Raw genomic sequence first — 6,000 nt, forward strand, 5'->3', positions numbered from 1 at the left:
CAGAATACTCTTTGATTGTAGTTGAACTACAAATCCCAGCAACTGCAACTCCCAAATGACAAAATCATGCCATATAATCCAGTTCAAAGCAGATAATCTGGATTTTTATGCCAGTGTAGAAGGAGCCTATGATCTTCCTAAGAGAAGTGGTTCCCTCAACCCTTCAATATGCGAGACATCAGGAATAGGCCATTCTAAATGGGAATTATTGTTCCATAGTGTCTGTCTATCATTCTCCTGTCCTTTATTAACCTTATATCAACTACTGTCTATCACTGGCCTTTGATGCCTCTCCCATCCTAGATTTCATGCCAGAGATACAAACAATTCATCCAGAGATAAATGCCTTCATGGTTTCACAATCATTTATATCTTGAAAGCTTAGGAACAAACTATTTATTATCCTTCTTCATCTGCACTGAACTGTGAATGACAAGGAAAACATCACTTTCAGTCTCATGTGTCAGCTGTCATAGGCTGAGAAGAAATCTTGCTACATTCATGGTTAGTTGTTCTTGGTGAAGCAGCTTATTTAAAATTTACTAACCATCATTAAATATCTTACTTCCAGCACCAGAATGAGAAAAGGTTTCTGCAATTTTCTGCAATTTCCCTGTGCAAACCTAGTATGCAGGTATGTAGCCGGGGGGGGGGGGGGCTTGATGGGCTTCAGCCCCCTCCCGAAATTCTCATGGTGGTCCGCGAGTAGGCCTTACTGGTACATTATTTAAACTGTTATGTTTATTCATATCATGATTTGATCACCATACTCAATATATCCCATATGGGGGTATTGGGGTATTGGGGTAATGATACAAAAAGGTTTGCTAGGGTAGACCCTCTTTCACTCAGACTCAGCCCCCCCCCCAGTCAAAATCCTGGCTATGGACCTGCTAGTACATGTTCTATTTGGAAAGTAATGCATACATAACTACATTTCATCTCTTCACAAAGATATTAACAACTCATCTAAATTTTATGATACTTGCTCTTATAAATTCATGTGAGTTTAAAACATTTTGCACATGTGAATGAGACTAGTGACTGTTTGGATCACTACTTTGCACACCCACTGATGAGTGGGGTTAACACAACAATAATAAGCACGGACTGGCATCCAGTTAGTAGCATACACACCAATGGGTTTCCCTTGCATCTAGGTGTGCTATTTTTTACTGTACTGCAAAACCTGATTTTTTTTCCTCCTTCCACAGCAAAAAAAGCTTCCCTGATTGACCATATAGCCTCCATACATGACCAGAGGAGAAATATTGATAGTAGTAGAAAGACATCTGGATGATCATGGCAGATCTCAACATTTATATGGCTTCATATCTGGCTACAGCAGTGGTACCCAACCTTCCTCATGCCACAACCCCTTAATACAGTTTCTCATATTGTGGTGACCCCCAACGATAAAATTATTTTCATTGCTAATTCATAACTGCAATTTTGGTATTGTTATTAATCATAATGTAAAGATCAAATATTTCATTCACTGGACCACATTTGGCAAAATACCCTATATGCCCAAATTTGAATTCTGGTGGGATTGGGGGTGGGGGTGTGTGTGGTGTGATTTTGTCATTTGGGAGTTGTAGTTGCTGGGATTTATAGTTCACCTACAATCAAAGAGCATTCTGAACTCCAGCAACGATGGAATTGAACCACACTTGGCACACAGAACTCCGATGTCCAACAGAAAATACTGGAAGGGTTTGGTGGGCATTGACCTTGAGTTCTGGAGTTGTAGTCCACTTACATCCAGAGGACAATGCGGACTCAAACAATGATGCATCTGGACCAAACTTGGCACAAATACGCAATATGCCCAAATGTGAACACTGTTGGAATTTGAGGAAAACAGACCTTGACATTTGGGAGTTATTGTTGCTGGGATTTATAGTTAACCTACAATCAAAGAGCATCCTGAACCCATCCCACAGTGGATCTTCACCAAAGAGCATCAGAAATATGTGTTTTCTGATGGTCTTTGGTGACCCCTCTAAAAGCCCCTGGCACCCCACCCCCCCCAGGGTCCCAACCCCCAGGTTGAGAAACACTGGGCTACAGGGACATAGCGAAATGCTTCTGTGATCCTGTATGCTCCACTCAAGCTATGGAATGGCCATGAAGGCTGGGAAATATAAAGTAACTTGAAATGGGATGGTTAGTACATAGCTCAGCCTAGAGCAGATCAGTATGCAGAACTATTACTCTATATTGAGCCACAGGACTGCAGCCACAAATTGCACTCACTGTTATGAAAGGGCACAACTTAATTTGTTGGTTTATTGTATCATGAGGTTTTCCTGGTAAGGTTTGTTTAGAGCAGGTTTGCCGTTGACTTCTTTTTGGCTGAGTGTAACTTGCCTCAGGTCACCCAGTGAGTTTCTGTGGCTCAGCGGGGAATTGAACACCAGTGTCCTAGATCCTTATTTATTTATTTATTTATTTATTTGGAGTGCTTCTACCCCGCCCTTCTCAACCCCCTAGGGGGGACTCAGGGCGGCTTACAAAAGGCACAATTTGATGCCCAACAATTCACAAAATACAATATATAATTTAGAGCAACATTCCAATTGCTTTATCACTCTAGTCCCTTTCAGGGTTATGAAAAATTGTGTGTGTGAGAGAGAAAGAGATACTTCATAGAACCACAGAGTTGGAAGGAGCCCTATGGTCCATCAGGCCCAAATCCCTGCTCACTGCAGATTCTTGTAGAAGAGTACCCCTAGCAAGGAGGTATCCAACATCTTTTTGTTTCCATTCCAAATTGTTTTCATTGCCAAGATATTTCTTCTAATGTTCAGTAGAAATCTATCTTCCTGTAACTTAAAACCATTAGACTTATGACCTCATCATACAATGAGAAATTGGTGTCCTAGCACGCTGCCAGGACACCTCCTCCTCAGAGCCCATGAACGCTATCACACAAAGTATGGCAACTTCCAACCGAGTCCATTGAGGAAGCATCCTGACAGCATGGTAGGACACTTCCCTTAGAATATGGGGGGCTTCCTGTGTTCTGTAGGAAACAACGGGCCAGTACCGGGGGGGGGGGGGGGGGAGCCATGTGGTGTTGCTTCCCAATATGTGATAGGGAAACATTACTGCAGGTAAGGCAGGGTGCCTGCCTTGCCTGCAATAACACAGATTTGCCACAGAGGCTGGCAAATCAACCCATGTGCCTTCATCAATGTGATGAGGTCTCTACTTTTACCTTTAGGGCCACCAGAAAATAAACCTGCCCCATTCCTCCAATGGCACCATTGAAGTAATAAAAAGTGCAATCACATCATCACTTCTTGGCCTTTCAACAAGCTGAACATTGAATCAGAGTTGGAAGAGACCTCGTGGGCCATCCAGTCCAACCCCTTGCTAAGAAGCAGGAAAATCGCATTCAAAGCACCCCCGACAAATGGCCATCCAGCCTCTGTTTAAAAGCCTCCAAAGAAGGAGCCTCCACCACACTCCGGGGCAGAGTTCTACTGCTGAACAGCTCTCACAGATAGGAAGTTCTTCCTGATTTTCAGATGGAATCTCCTTTCCTGTAGTTTGAAGCCATTGTTCCACGTCCTAGTTTCCAGGGCAGCAAAAAACAAGCTTGTTCCCTCCTCCCTATGACTTCCCATCACATATTTAAATATGGCCATCATGTCTCCTCTCAGCCTTCTCTTCTGCAGACTATACATACCCAGCTCTTTAAGCCACTCCTCATAGGGCTTGTTCTCCAGACCCTTGATAATTTTAGTCACCCTCTTCTGGACATATTCCAGCTTGTCAACATCTCCCTTCAATTGTGGTGCCCAGAATTGGACACAGTATTCCAGATGTGGTCTGACCAAGGCAGAACAGAGGGATAGCATGACTTCCCTGGATCTAGACACTAGACTCCTTTTGATGCAGGCCAAAAGCCCATTGGCTTTTTTTGCCCCTGCATGACATCGTTGGCTCATGTTTAACTTGTTGTCCATGAGAACTCCAAGATATTTTTCATACGTACTGCTCTCGAGCGACGCTTTCCCCATTCTGTATCTTTGCATTTCATTTTTTTCTGCCTGAGTGGAGTTTCTTGCATTTATCACTGTTGAATTTCATTTTGATAGTTTTGGCCCATCTTTCTAATCTGTTCAGATTGTTTTGAATTCTGCCCATCTTCTTCAACCTTTCTTCATATATTTTGTTCTTCACACGCTCAGCATTCCTGTTGCCCTTCTCTGAACCGGCCGCAACTGGTCTATATCCTTCTTACAGAACTGAATGTAGTACTCTAATGAGATCTGATCAGTCCAGAATATAGTTGAACTCTTGCTTCCCTCAACTTGGAAACTATGCTTCTATTAATGAAGACTAGAGAAGATTTGCTTTCTTTGTTCATCTCATGATTAATAATCATGAGATGATTCCTCTCTCATGTTCATCTCATGATTAATAATAGTCCTAAGATCCTTTTTACATGTGTACCCCATACTATACCTATGAATTTTGTTTTTGTTGCCAGAGTGAACATTTTTACATTTTCTTAGTTCAATTTCATTGTATTAATTCCAGCTAAGTTTCACAGCTTAACAAGAATCCTTTCAAATTGTGTTCCTATCTCCCAGACTTGACCATATAAACATCTAAACAAAATATTTCACCAGTTACTATTAAAAAATTAACCTAAGGTTCAAAGAGTCTGTAAAATATTTGTCACAACTATATTTTATTTTTGGTACAACTTTAATTCCTAACATTAAAAAGGGTGGTTTTCATAGGGCTCTTTCTATTCCACTGAAATACAGTGGAAATATTTCTGGAAGGAAAAAAAAAGTAATGTAAGAATAACTTGCCATTTGATAAAGATGGATGTGGTATCACTGCTTCTTTATTCAGTATGACAGGTTTACCAGATTTGGGTAGTTTGGGTTATTGACAAGTCAATTTGCATACTTAAAATCCAGTTGTCTACCTCTAATAAAACACTGTTAACTTTAAAAAGGTAATTCAGCAACAGCCAAATATATGCAATGAAGCTTTGTCTCTGTGTGACATTGTTGATTGACAGCCTCATCAGATAGTGGCGCAGCAAGTTAAGCCACTGAGCTGCTGAATTTGCTGACCGAAAGGTCAGCAGTTAGAATCCAGAGAGCGGGATGAACTTCCACTGTTAGCTCCAGCTTCTGCCAACCTAGCAGTTCGAAAACATGAAAATGTGAGTAGATCAATAGACACTGCTCCGGTGAGAAGGTAATGGTGCTCCATGCAGTCATGCTGACCACATAACCTTGGAGGCATCTACAGACAACGCCGGATCTTCAGCTTAGAAATGGAGATGAGCACCACTCTCCAGATTTGGACATAGCTAGACTTCATGTCAAGGGGAAACCTTTACCTTTACCTTTTAGGACACTTCCACCTCGTCTGGGTGGTGGAGGCTGACACCGGACATCACATGATATCGCATGACTTCTGGCGTAGGACACGCCCTCAACTGGGGTGAAAATGTCACTAGTCACTTCCCCAGCAATGTGGGAAGCCTCCTCTATTGTGCTGGCTCCAATGAAGTCAGCACGGAGCCTTCCCTCAATGATGATGCTTTCCTCATGTGATGGGGAAAGGGTCGCTGAGAGGGAGCCGTGTGCGGGGCAACAGATTCGCCCTGCTATTCCCTCTTTCCTCCCCAGAAGCCCAGCAAAATGGGTCACTTTGCCAGGGCTTTATGATGAGGTCCTGAATGTCATATATTATTGATGCATAAACTAACAGTACACATGCAGATTTATAATCCTTTTTTAATGTTTGTAGAATTTTTCGTATGAGTGTGATAGCTAAGAAGCAAGTAGGCACATCTTATTTGTTCATAATTACTGAAATACTCAACTTTTCAGATATATTTGTGGCTTTTCACTGTTGTGGGGAGTCTGCATCCCTAACCCTGCAACTGCAGAAATAATTTGATTCATATGCCATATTAATATTGTACACAGACAGACATAATCTTTAAAAAATAGTGTA

The sequence above is a fragment of the Anolis sagrei genome, chromosome 5, assembly GCF_037176765.1.
Source record: "Anolis sagrei isolate rAnoSag1 chromosome 5, rAnoSag1.mat, whole genome shotgun sequence".
Classification (NCBI taxonomy): Eukaryota; Metazoa; Chordata; class Lepidosauria; order Squamata; family Dactyloidae; genus Anolis; species Anolis sagrei.